This window comes from Centruroides sculpturatus, unplaced genomic scaffold, assembly GCF_000671375.1.
Source record: "Centruroides sculpturatus isolate CEXI.00-Female unplaced genomic scaffold, Cexi_2.0 scaffold121, whole genome shotgun sequence".
NCBI classification, from domain to species: domain Eukaryota; kingdom Metazoa; phylum Arthropoda; class Arachnida; order Scorpiones; family Buthidae; genus Centruroides; species Centruroides sculpturatus.
Window position 1 is genome coordinate 263,146 of NW_019384708.1, and position 15,088 is coordinate 278,233.

Consider the following 15,088-nt stretch of genomic DNA (forward strand, 5'->3'; position numbering starts at 1 on the left):
ATATATATATATATATATATTTATATTTATTTATTTATTTAACGTTTGTATAATAGAGGCTACATTAGTGAAAATTGTGATATTATTACATATTTAGATATTATTTTATTAATGAAAAAGATAAAAAAGAAAATTCAGTTCGTGGAGCTTGCTATTGCGTTTTACAACATAATTCCATTGTATTGATAATTGTATAATAAATCACCTACAAAAGAATGGTATCAATTGTTCTTTTTACATCTATATAACTGTTCATCAGCTTTTCCTTTTTTATAGGATTTTCATTCATCTTTTGTTTAGCCTAACCTATTAATTTGTTTTTATTCAATTATAAAAGTCTTTATAACAAATGGATTGAGTTGTTGAAAAAAAATTTTTTTCAACAACTCAATCCATTTGTTATAAAGACTCAATCCATTTGTTATAATTTTCAACAACAATTAATTTTAAGAACTTAAAATTTCTCGGGTGTGTAGATAAATACATAAACTTAATTTTTGAAATTTAATATATTTTCTTAAGATTTAAATTAGCCATTTACTTGTTTAATTAAGAATAATTTAGCTTTTTAGTAATACTTTAATAATACATTTTTAATAATACTGTATAACACTTAAACTTTAGATTGAGTCAATTTTAAATTATTGCTTTTCTTAAATTCTAATTTATAAAGGTATCGATTTTTTCCCATTTTATAATTCATTTGTGGAATAACAATAAACGATTGAAGTATAATTTAAAAACTATTTTGACAATTATCAACAATATTAAATTTTGTGTTGTAATTTATTGAACAATTATCATTAAAAACATAATATACTCATAATTTGGATGTAGACTCCTTTAATCAAACTAATTTCCGCAAAATGTGTTTAAACTAGACGCACGAGATAAAAATATGTATACATAAAATTATTAATGTCCAAATTATATATTTAAATTTCTCTTAAAATGACATCAATTTTCATACTTATAAAATTAGTCAATTGGATAATCCAAAAAGTTGGCAATTATAAATGAATCAATACAATAGAAAGGAAAAAAATGTTTTATTTCATAACGTTATGAAGTAACCGAAATTCCTTTGTTTTTCCAAATGCATCAATCGCATTTTAACGTTTTATCCTTAAAGATTAAATGTATTTTATTTTTAAGGATTAAATGTAATAAAATTTGTTTAATTTGTCTCTTTCTCAATTTATAATGCAATTTGTCGATTTTCCAACTTTTTGGATTATCCAATTGACTAATTATACATAAGTATTCAATTAATGTCATTACTTTCCCGGCTCTGTTATATATAACAGAGAAAAAGTATTGCGATCAGTCAAAAAAATGACTCCTTTCACAGATTTTTACATTTTTGGATTCAGGGGACCTTGAAACATCGAGAAATGTAAAAAAAAATCGGGGTTTTTTACTGTATGTATGGATGTTAGTGTGCGTGTGTGTGTATGGAACGATTTCGTTTATCTTCTTTGAAGCTTAATAACTCATCTGAGTTTGTGGAAAATTTCTGAATTTTTGCAAGGAGGTTTGTTTATTAGTGAGATTGATGCTATTAAATTTTGGAGATTAAAGATCGTGGGGTGAGGAGATAAAGAAGGTCGTGTGTGATATCGAGAGTAGAGTCAGACTTAATGACGATTTTACTCGTTATTAGCATTTACAAATTTTTTTATAAAACCCATCCCACCCCTCAAAATGGTGCCATTTTATGATACTTAAAAAGATAAAAAGGCTTTTTAAAATAAAATATCATAACAGATGGCACTACCAAATGTTGCCGGAAAAGTTAAGCAACTCGTTCTGGATTTTTAACAAACATTTAAAACTATATACAGTTATTGTGAAATTAATTTAGTTTTTGATTGTCTTGTGTTTCAAAATAAATCGTCGAATTACTTAAACTAAAAAAATATTATGTAATTATTTCTATATATACTCCATATTTTCTTATATTCCAATTTTAGGTGTTTCGATTAAATTTAATTTTTATTTAATTTATTTTTATTAATATATTAACATTCAAATAATATAATGCTTTATAAAAAAACAGACTGTACAGAAAGGAAAAATTAATTTCTGACTTTATGTAACATAACTTGGCTCAAGATAAAGAAATTTTGTGTTCTGCTTGCAAAGCTGTAGGCTAATAAATATATGATTGAACAGAGAAATAAAATTACCGTTATAGTGATGTAATTTATTGTTACCTTTCTTACGATGTCAAGTCACGTAGAATGCAGAAAAATAAGGAAAATATTTCCATAAACAATATTTAAGTACAATGTTTTTTAAAATATTAATGGTATAATATAATAACAACATATAGTGAATATTATGGACCTTTTTGTTTGGTAACTTTTATAATATTTTATAATAATATACCTGTATACCTGTATATATTTTATTAAAATTTTATTAATAAAAGTTATTGACGGATATTTATTTTACTTCCTAGCCATAACGAACAAGTACGATATTATGCTAAAGAATGGTCAAATTGGGGGAAAAAATATAACTAAAAAAAATGGAATAAAATCTGTTTTAAATTGAAGGAAATTGTAAAAATGCTACAAATAAAAATACTTAAAAATACTTAAAATACGTTTAATTCTAACTAACTATTTTTATAGGTCTGGTGTATTTTGAAGATAATGTATTTTATTTCATTCTTTTAAGTTTCCTTATATTATTCGTAATTAATAAGATTTTTATGTTATGTAAATACTGTATAAACGTGAAAGGATGAAGGTGCAAATGACTTTTTCAATCTTATTTTTTAAATACAGTGTTTAAAAAATAAAATTGAAAAGACCTTCAGATCTTTATAATTTTATTGTTTGAAAAATTATGATAATTGTTCAAAATGCTCATCTCTTTCACTATTAGCCTTCTCTCATTGTCACCTGATAAGATTTCGTATGCAAAAAAACTACTAAAATTACAATTATTTTGAGTAACGCTTTTAATTTGAATAAGCAGATTGATTTCAATTAAATATATCAAAATTTATCGAGGTTCGTTAGCACACAATCGCATCCTCCATTGTCTGACAAAACTCACAATGAGCAAGAAAAAATACGCTTTCTTAATGCCTATAGCAGTGGTTCTCAACCTTTCTGAGGCTGCGGAACACCATTCACACACTTTTTATTACACGGAGCATTAGCATCAATATATCCAAAACTTGATAAGCAATTCCATGTTTACTATTCTCAAGAAACAATGAAGCAATAAACTAATAAACTTTAATATATTGAATAAAATAAAAGCATGGAATTGTCTACGAATATAGCAATGGGAATAAATTTGAATAAAAACTTCAAAATCTTTTCTTTCGTGGAATACTCGAGGTAGGTTTGCGGAACAGAGGAGGTTAACAGAGTAAAAACAAAAATACAAAAAAGTTTTTAAAAAAACTTTGAATACATCAAAGACTATTTAAATCATTTCCACGCCAATTTATTTACATTTGCGTGATATTTAATACAATTTTACATTGAATATTCGATTATTTTATTTATTTTTGTCGTGTTAACGATTATAAAATACACGGAACACGAAAGTTTTACGAACTAGAAATAATATACATGGTAATAAAACTGTATCTCTTTCTCTCTAAAACGAATCTTTCTATACATAATGTTAAGATTAAATGGGTAAAATGGTATTCACTGAAACTTTCTTAATTTTCTAAAGATTGCGTGTAGCATTATATTTAAATACGTGCATTATATTTAATTGCATGCATGTAGTATTAAATATAATACTACATGCAATTTAATATTAATCTTATAGTATTTAATACTAAAGATTATTACTAGAGATTAAAGATTTAATACTAAAGAAAATTGCATATAGTATTAAATATTATGTATTAATGCTAATATTTTAAATATTTTACATATTTTTAATTAGATAAATAAAGCAAGCGGCCTATTATAAAATAGAAATTTCGTACTTCTAGTTTATTAAAATTCAGAGAAAATATTTACTGTTCTATTCAAAAATATTCTTATACGAAATAGTTTTCTATTAACATTAAAATTTGAAATAATATTACAAAGTAGTTTTTCATAACAGAAATATGATTTTTGTTTTAAAATTTGAAAGTAGAAATCTTACCTTATCAACCCAAATAACAAACGACAACATATAAACTTCGTAGTAAACAGAGAAACAATAGTTGCATCCGCTTTTATAGTTCTTGAGATGGGAGATATTTTATTACCGTAATTGTTCAAGATGACGTTCATAATGCGTCATTTTAGAACGACATTGAAACGTCTTTTTATGAAAAAAATTGATTTCAATGTAAATTATACGAAAATTTCGGAGGAAATACCGGTTATAAAGCGTATACAATACTTATTTCTATAAGTATCATGGTTCGTTTATTTTGTATAGTTATAAAGGCATATCAATTCAGTTCCAGCAAAATTTAATCAAAAATTATTGCTAAAGGATAATTTTACGGTATTATGATTGAGTATTTTTCTCACTTTTATTTAATACATTATGTTGTTAGTACTATACATTATTGTACATGCTCTTAAAAATATTCCTTAAATATTATTCCCTTTTAATAATGTTTTCTTGATCGTGATTATTATTCCACATAAAATTTAAAATCTAATATCTTTAATATTTAATATTTTTTCTTAGAGTATATAAATTTTATATTAATAATAAAATAATTTAAGATAAAATGCAAATATCACAAATTTCTTTTACACTTCACACATTTCATTTCAGAAACGTCTCGTAGCTTTTTGTAAAATCATTCAAAATCGAAATAAATAATCTTTAATTATTTATCAATTATTCAATCTTAACCGCAAAGTTCAAAGATGGAGTATTCTTATTGATATAAACTCATAAACTATAATAAATTGAATATCTCCCTCTTTTGGTGTGGGATGGCAATTGTGGTCATTTGTTTCTTAGTATACTGTACTTGCTTTGTTTCTGCTATCAGCCCAATGAGAGAGAATAGCGAGTATTCTCTCTCATTGAGCTGCAATTTGAAAAAAATTGTAGACCTATAAATTCCCATCGTCATCCGTCCGTCTGTGTGTCTGTCTTACCTCAATCTCGAGAACAGAGTTAAATAGATAAAATTTGAGACCTTAGGGGCAGGAAGCCCAGATTAACTATATATCAACTTCCGATGCAAACTGCAAGTCATGTTATTTCAATTCAAAATTGTCCCCCGAATGGTGTTAGATAATGACCGGATTGCTATTGCTAGTAATTTTAGTATGATGCAGTAGCGTGCCGTGACATTTGATGATAGGGAAGCTGTGTTTCTGTAAGAAGCCGACTTCCAGGGACGATCAGTTAATTCTTTAAATGCATTTTTAATAGATTATTTATCTGACGTAATTAATAAATAGTTATCAATAGTTATTAATAAAGTTCAATATAATTACCTCTGTTATTAGATTCAATAGATTCCCTATGCCCTCTAAATGCTGATTCTTGCTTTGATAAAAACATATAACATTTATTAATTTAAATATATCTATTAGCCGTAACTATCTCGTTATAATTTTCAATATTTATTTTATATTATTTACTAATGTTAAATTCTATTCCGCTTCGATTTCCAAATTGCTTCAAATACGAAAGAATCGACGATTTTTCGTGTCTTTTGCCAGCTAAATTGTCAAAGACATTCTTATTCCACACACTAATTTCACTCTGTAAATGCATTTTTATGCATTTACAGAGCCATTTTATCGTGAAAATATCGAACAAATTTTTTTATTGAAGCGTTTATATTTAACTTAGGCATTGGCCTTTCTCTTTTAATAATGTTTTCTTTTTCATTATATGATCTCGAGCCAAAACTTTTTTAAAATAAATTTTCAATATCGCAATTACATTCCGAATCGCTAGCCACGATATAAGGGCTAAAATTAAAAATAAAATTATAAAAACTTACTTGGTGAAATAAAATGTGCGGTGGATATACATACCTGATACAAAATACTCTTCAATCGTATGAATATACTTTTAAAGAAAATTATAATTAAATATAGATTTGTAAAGAAACGTACATAAAAATAACACAAAATCTTCTTTACTTTTTAAATCTTAACCACTTAGTCAAATAGTCCTACGAGTGGAATCAGAGGCGGTCCTGCTAGGTGTACGGTGCGTGCATGCACGCGGGCTGCCAAATCCCGAGGGTGCCGATACCGGTCAATGTCAAATGCCTCTTTTGTCACATCACTAGTATATCTCAAAGGATGCGACGGGGTTGTTGTAAATTTTAAACGTTTCTCATCATAGCTGTAAAAATCAAAATATGTTAAATTTAATAGTCATTTGTTTTCTAACTAATTCGTTTTAGGACCAGGTGTCCACGGAAATTTCCAAAATTTACAACTTTTCGGTCATTCTCGTTGAACTGGAAAAATCTCTGTTTATATTACGTCTAATATTATAAAGAAATCAGTCCCCGCTGTACTCGGCTGGAGATTGGGTCAGTTAAGCTTTTAAGTAATATTCCGGCTCTTTCTTCAGGGTTTATTTATGTCCCCAATTCCCTAATCTCTTAATTATTTAACGATTTCTTAAGTAGAAATAAGTCGAAACCGGTTACTTTGTACTCGAATGTTTGTAGTCTTGGGAAAAAAGTGAAAAGACAAATTTTTACGACAAACGATACATAAATCGTAAATTTAAGAATTACTGTATAAATTCTAGGGATTTTTCTGTACCTGGTGCATCGAGAGAGATGCACCAGGTACAGAAAAATCTCTCATTCATTAAATTTAGTTGTAAATTATGCTACCAAAGTAACAGTTATTTTTTTAACATTATACAAGAACTGTACACGTTTTTTCTACATCCCCTTAAAGATTAGACGTACGAAATCGTAATATCACTGGTTTAACATAAAAATCCGTGAGTAATATTATATAAAATCGGAGAGCGGAATAAAAATAACAAATATTTTAATGGATTTTTTAAAACTCCTGTCAACTGTACAGAACTATCCTAAGAACATACCAGTAAATTCTTATCGGTTGGGTTAAGTTACAAATCTACTCGTGATTCATGTAATCGGGCGAGGGCGGCCAAATATCTAGCGGGCAGGCGGCTAACAGCCCAGAACCGGTCCTGGATAGAATTGGATGCGTTATACGTGTAGCAGCCACCCGAGGTCCTAGGCTTCCACCAGCTTAATCGGGTGAGGTTGGTGCTCTGTAAAGCGCATGCGCGAATCTGGCTTTTTGGATGCTGACGATACAGCGCTTCCATTCCGCCACTAATATTCGAATATACAATAGCGATCTTATCTTTTTTTCACGTGTAGTATAGAAATTTGTAATAAGATACGTAATGCTGTTATAATAAAATATTGTGTGATTATTTTCATATAATTAAAATTAATATATATTTATTTGTTAGAAAATACAAGGGAAGCGGCGCATCCACCGCTTCCAATGACGTTATGCTACTGGTATGATGTACAGGGAAAAGACAATACCAATTTGAGTAGAGAAGCATATATCTTAAATTAAATAAATTAAAAATATGATTAGAAATTGCAGCCCGGCTCGTTACAAATAAAATTTTCTGTTATTAAATAATCGTTGTTTTTATTATTATAGGATTAGGAAGTCCTTTGTCGTGATCACAGCATATTTGTTAAAATTCAAGTAGACTAAAGTACAGCTATGAAATCGACTTACCTATTTTAAACTATTTTGTCTTAAGTGTATTCATAGTTTTAAATATTATGTTGTTCCTTTAATAATTTTTTAAATAAGTTTTTAATAACGAAATAAATAAATAATAACAAGTATTTGAAGAATTTTAAGCCACATAGTTGTTAAAAAGCTACTTATAGTCTACTAGACCGGAACTAATGGCGATTCAATGACGTCCCGACATTTCATCATTATTTTGTTATTTGAGAATATTTATTTTGTTTATACAGGTATACCTCGACTTACGTCGTTTTGAGTTACGTCGTTCCCGATTATACATCGTTTGTCAAAAAAAGTATATGGAAAAATAAAAATCAAGTTTAAGTCATTTTATTCGACTTTACGTCTGTCCGCCACAAATATTGAAGTCGTAATATCACTAGAAAAGCGTTTAAAGCACATAAAATCATATTAAAAAAAATATATACTGTACATTTACAAGTATGTACTGTACTTACAGTACATGCATTAGTAAATTTAGATTACTTTTTTCTGTACTATATTAAAAACTAAAATTTATTTGTTTGTAAGCTTAAAATAGATCCTTATTGATCATATATTACTAAAAATGCGTTAATAAATAAAATACAGAACCGGGAAATGGTAATTTATTGTTTAGCCTAGTGACAAGTAGATTCAGAGACAAGTGAATTCGATTTACGTCCCCTCTCCTGGAACCAATTACCGACGTAAGGCGAGGTATACCTGTATTATTAATAAAATTTTTGATTAAATAATTACAGTAGAGCCTCGATTATCCGACTCAATTGGGGACTGGGGTTGGTCGGATAATTGAAAGGTCGGATAACCGAAAAGTATGAAAAAATCCATTATTAGTGTAGTATATTATTATATCCCATGTAATTAGTATATTAGTATAACGCTATTAACCTACTTCGATTTGAATTTTCATCGATGTTAAGCCTAACAAAAATTTTTTAAAATAATAATCGTCGCTATTGTATCGTTAAAAATTAGAAAGTTAAGCCTCGTTTAAATACTGGCAACGCTCATTCGACCATGAAAGGTCGAATGAGTGTTGCCAGCTAAAACACGTAAAAATAATATTAAAGTAGCCGAGACATAGCCTAATATTGTAGCGCCACATCACTAGCGGACATTTGAAATTTGCCGACTAGGACGTCGGTTAACCGAGGTGTCGATTAATCGGGGGTCGGATAATCGAGGCTCTACTGTATTCAATTTTATTTCCTGTATTTTCCCTTAAAAACATTTACGCTCAAAACATTAAAGTCCTCATGACTGTTTTACCATTGTTGGAAAAACAGTCTTGCTAACTCCCAAACGCGATAATTGATACTTTGAAAATTGGACAAAACATTTCATAAAGTAATAAATTACTAGCCATCGCATTCGGATGACTGGAGTAACTATTGAATAATAATGCAAGCATTTGGAATTTCTACAAAGTATCGATGTAATTCGAAGAAACCTCCATTAATTCCATTTGATATGATGATATTGATATTTATTTGGACAATGATAAAGACATAGTAAGTTCTATGTCTGTATGGAAAAATTAATATTACAGCAAATTTTAAATACAGAAATTAATCTAATAAAAAATCTTTAATTAAAATCTTAAAAAGCGAAAGATTTTTAATAGTTTTAAGCATTTAATAAACTTGATTAATTAATTATTAAACTTTATTTAATCATGATTATTAAATCAATTATTTATTATTAATTATATAATTTATTAATTTGAAATATGAAAACTTACAAAAAAAATTATTGCAATATTGATACAGTATAAAACATTCAAGTCTTATATATTCTGTGACTTAATTTTTTCTTGTTTTACTTTTTATTTATTAACACTTAAAGAATAAAGCAACTAAAATTGGATATGATTACTATTACAACATAAAAATTTTAACATTATTATATATGCTGTACTTTTCTTTATACAGAATAATTGCAGATGGATTTTCTATATCCAAATCAACTAAACATGTTGTATTTATTTGATTTAAAAAATTGATTAGAAAAATAACATCAATTTTCTTAAAATGGCCTCTAAAAGCCAAAATAACACAAATAATAGATAATTTTGGCAATTTTTATTGTAATAAGATAAATAAATATAAAGTGCAATTACTTTATACTTATAAAAATTAACTACGAAACAGTGGCACGCGTGACAATTATGTAAAAGAACAATAGTTGGATGAAGAAATTTGTATATGTAGATCTATTTTTAAAATTAATTTTCAGGAAAAAATATGACTTTCGGAAAAAGTTTTGTCCTTGGCCTCTTCTATGAAACATAGTGAATGCGTATGTGCATGCGCGTATATGTGTACATGTATGTACGGTTTCATGACTCTAAATTACTAGAAAATATATAATATATCTCTATATAAAATTTATTAATTGTTTCCGTATTCAATTCTCTTAATTTTCTTATTAAATGCAATAAAACAGTAAAAAGTGAACTTTTTAAATTTTATCAATATCACTCATTGAATTCAACACAAAGATAATCTTTTGTAATCTATTAGATTAATGAAAACGTTTATATTTTACCAATATTTTAATAATTATAAATGTCTCGTCATACGATATTAACGTAAAATTAATTTCTAAATGAAATTTGAATAATAACTTTTCAATTCCAAACTAACCATAATATTCGATATTTTTGGATTTGTGTTTAGAAATATAGCGGGACGAACGAGAGGAAGACAAGTTTATTAAATAAAATATGATCAAAATTAGTTAGAGTCTAATTAATTTTCAACGTATTATTTCTTATCTAAAATGAATATTTATCTTGTATTCTAATACTGTATATTTTCATAAATTTTGGATTATAGAGAAAAATGAGAGATTTGTTTTTCATAATCTACTTTAAAGCACTTTGCAACTGTTTAATTTATCGTAAATACTTTAAAATATATCTCATGGCATTGCAATAACATAGCTAATGTGGCTTCTACCAAAAACGCCAATTGATCGAAAGTAAAAATAATTGTTTTTATGTATTAATATGTGTTACGTTCAAAGACCGAAAATACTCATCGAACGAATAAATCGACCACAACTCATTCTGACTTCTCAGATCCAATCAAAAACGCAAATATCGTGTCATGGCACTTCCAAAAATGCGCACAACGCACTATCGCATACAGTCAAACCTCGAACTTAATTTGTCCGTAAAATTTGTTCGAAAACCGATTTGTTCTAAAACCAAAACAAATTTTCTCATAAGAAACAATATAAAATAGATTCGTCACCGCCAATCGAAACCGAAACTAACATTTTATAAAGAAGTACTATAAGTAGAGACTCGGCTCTGACCGCCAAGATGAAATATTACTAAATCAATCAAGACCGGCAAGTACAGTACTTGAGTAATCTGCCGAGGTGAAAACTTTCTATGCTGAAATTGTCCCTATTTAGGTTACAAACGTAAAAAAAACCGGAAAATTCGATGTAGCCAGCCGTTGGCAAGGCACAAACCCAGTGTTCAGCGGTTTCTATTCATTTGACCACTGGTGGTACCGCTGGTTATCTGCTAGTTTTATTTACTATATTATAATAATTGCATACGGTTCTGGAAAATAATTTGAAAATACATCAAGAAACTTCTTTTACTTTTTAGTCATATATCAATATAAAGAAACTTTTTCATTTTTCGCAACGTATTTGTCAAATTTTGTCGCTAAGCCACTGTATTAAAGTAGTTTTTTTTTAAACTAACAGTTTATTTATAAAATCATGGCTACGTTTGATGAAATGATGAAAATGCACTGATTTACAAGTTTTTTCCCTATAATCTACTGTTGGAATCTGAATTTTTAAAATCGTGTAGACTACAAGAAAACAAAATCTGTTGTGAATTGATTTATTTTCGTGATTTTAGAACATTTTCATCAACATGTAAACGTGTTTAGTAAGAAAAAAAAATTAGTTTATTACATTCTTATAACTAAGAAAGTGGCTAATAAGTCAGTTTTACAGTTTTTTACTATTTTGTAATATATTTTTTTTTCAAATACTTTGTTTAGTTTGATGGAATACAAGAACGCAACGCATTGACGATTGCAAAATGGGAAGTGCTTTTCAAGAGGACTTTCTATGGGAACTTCTTCCTATCAAGTGTTAGATATAAAATGCTTCGTTAAATTTATTTTAAATTAATAAAACAAAAAATTTATTTTATTTTATTAGTTAAACCTATATAACTGTATGAAAATTCAAAGTAATTAATGTATGCTCTTGTTGACAAAATAAATACTGTAATTTTATTTGTGTAATATTCACAATTCAAAATTAATATATCTTATACATGTAGCAACTATGAGGTTTTTTTTCCAATTTAGTCAAGATTTTCAAATGAATCACTTAATAAAAATCCAGTAACGAATTGCTTAACTATCCAGGCAACTTTAAAATTTTTTCTATTTTTAATTTTTATAAAATGGCGAAAAGCATAATTTTCAGGGTGGTATTTAAAAAAACTTTTTAAATATAAAAAGTTTTATTAATAAAATATGACAACAGATGGCGCTACCAAATAATGCTGAGAAAGTTAAGCAACTCGTTGTTGGAATTTTTACAGATATAACTCACTATAAAATCGGATATCCCTAATACTAAAAAAAAAAAAAAAAAAAAAAAAACTGTAAATTTGTAAGATGAAAATTTCTCTACATCTAAAAACTGAGAATTAGACCATAATAATGAAACATCGGCATAGCTTATTTAAATTTCTTATCTTATTCTGTATTTGAATTTATAGATGGGTTATTTCTCATATTTTTAATCATGTAAAAAAGATTTGAATCTAGTTCTACCAATAGACCATATGAAAATTAAGAATTTTAAATTAAAAAGATTTTACAGTATCTAAACGAGGAACAGTTGAAGTTCTACTATTGAATATAATTTCCTAAAAGCCATTCATAACTGAAGATAATGTAGAAAACAGAGTATTTGAATTTAACGTTTTGTTATTTTCTTTAACTATTTACAAACATTTTTCTAGTTACAAAATCAAACCGCAAAAAACAACTAACGTGAGTGAAAGAGTGGTTTACAAGTCCCAATCACATTTTTTGAGAGCATTTTTTGTCTTTTTCGGCTTCGGAATATTTTCATCACCATTATGATGTTGCTTGAAACCATAGCAACAATTTGTCTACTGACATCAACTGTCTGAAGTTATTCGCTAAACAATTACGATGTTTTGATATTGGAAAAATTGGCATTTTTGTTCTCGGATTGTTTTTTTCCATTAACTTGCTTTTTAAAGACTCAAAATATTTTTAAATGCTAATATTGAATAATTTTTATAATCTTTTATATACGTATATTTCAAATAAAAAATCCTTTATCTAAAACAAAAGTTATCGCTCTCTTTTCTAAATATAAAGGAGTAATTTGCGAGTTTAAATTGTTTTAGTTTTTCATAAGAAAGAGGACAATGATTACGTAAAATTACAGATCTTAGAATATAAAGGATCATAAATTTCCAATAAAGAAATAATGACGATGCTAATGTGAAGATAAAACAAAGTTAATCGTCGATTTTACTTTCCCGTCTGTTATAGAATACAACATAAGGAAAGTGTGATGATCCCACCTCCTTCACCTTAACTACTAAACTTTAATAGCATTAATGTTCTATCTACAGTTTCAAAATTTTTGAATCCGTGCTATACGAAACAAAAGACTAATGCAAAACATGGGGTTAGGTTTCAAAAGTTAACAAAAGTTTACTATTCTTTTACGTTACTAAAAGAAATACGTTTATGAAAACACTCGATAATTCATTTACAATCAATAATTAATTAAAAATTACAATTAAAAGTACTGTATTATGCGTTAATATTAATTTTAGTTAAACGAGGCCGTTTTATTTTTCCTAAGTACAAAGTATCTTCATCTTCTAAGCTTTTTTTTATTGATCTTGATCAGAAATACCAGCGATATCATTTTTTTTTTCATTTTTGTCATAACTTTTTATGGATGACAAAATAAAAATATGTTATTAATCGAAAATTTGTTCTGGAGAGTCGCGTTTGTTCAGTCAAGAACCGAGGGATTTTTTTCCTCAAATTTATGTTCGAATATTGAATTGTTCCAGTTGGGAACTGTTCTAATACCGCTGTATTTCATTCGTTATTTTTACGAATGAAGTAATCATTCGTAGATAAATACTTACTGTACCTAAAAATGTTTGAATAAACTTTACTAAATACGAAGATTAATATATAAAAAAAAATACAGTGACAGTCTTAACGGCTAAAGTCTGAAAGCAACGACGATACCTGGTCGATAGAAAAGCTAGGACAAGAAAGAAAAAATTGTACTATCGGTTTTCATTAAAGTAAACCTTACGAAAGGTGCAAAAGAAATTGAAAATTTCAATATTGTAAAATCCCTGAGCAAATTTGAGACAACAGCGTGTTTACTTGAATTAAAAAAATAATCGAATAACGGAGTTTACACTTAAAACTTCTGAAATTTCATACAGAGGATTTCCAAAACCGTGTTAGAGCGAAACCGTGTTGTACGGGGGATACCTATTTATATATCAATATATAATACATTTAAATATATTTGGGAATGGATGTAAAAATGGTGTCTGAAAAATTTATTTATTTTTTCTTTCTAACTACATATCAATGTTTATTCTCTATTAGGCAACTTACTGGTAAAAGGTTTATAGTTTGTAGTTGGGACACTGTTTAAAATTCGATTTATATGAACATATCTTAGCTTTCAGTTGCCTATTCATTGTTAAGTTGCGAATCCGTCATATCGCTATATAATGGAAAAATGATTACTTACACATACGTAATATTTTTGTTTGTACCGAGTTTGTTTATAAAAAGAAATTCTATAAATATACCGGAAAGTAAAACTTATGAAAACGTTAATTAACACGTTATTGAACATAATGAACATTTACAACGATTCACGTAAAGATATATTATTTATTTTTCAGACTTATTGTATACATATTATTCAAAACGTTACACCTGCTCCGTGTATGAAAAACCTGTTTTTAAAAGAAAATACGTTAATCATGCACATTGCTGAATACAAAATATGTGTGCTAGTTCTAAGGCTAGCGGCCGGATGGCGGAGCGGTCAAGGTGGCAGCCCACCGCTCTGGGGGACCCGGGCTCAAATCCGAACGGGCCGAAAAATTCCCAGGAATCTTTCGGGGAGTGGTCCGTTCGGATATGTCGGGCCCCATCCCTCACCACCCGGCAGCCCGATTGTGGGCCTGGCCGAACCCATAATGGGCTTGCAAAAAGAGGCCCTCTTAGTGCCCACGGGGCGGAAAGAGTTAAAAAAAAGTTCTAAGGCTGGACTCATAT

At 28.0% G+C, this 15,088-nt stretch overlaps 1 protein-coding gene and 1 long non-coding RNA gene across 2 annotated transcripts in view; one reads left to right on the forward strand and one right to left on the reverse strand.

Moving 5' to 3' along the window:
• The window catches only part of LOC111627738, a 9,211-nt gene extending 6,577 nt beyond the window's left edge, over positions 1 to 2,634 (forward strand). The window contains exon 3 of the long non-coding RNA XR_002757054.1: positions 2,465 to 2,634. This is a non-coding gene — a long non-coding RNA (uncharacterized LOC111627738). The remainder of the gene's footprint in view (positions 1 to 2,464) is intronic.
• LOC111627736 (patched domain-containing protein 3-like) overlaps positions 1 to 15,088 on the reverse strand; it is a 35,694-nt gene that overhangs the window by 17,908 nt on the left and 2,698 nt on the right. The window lies entirely within an intron of this gene.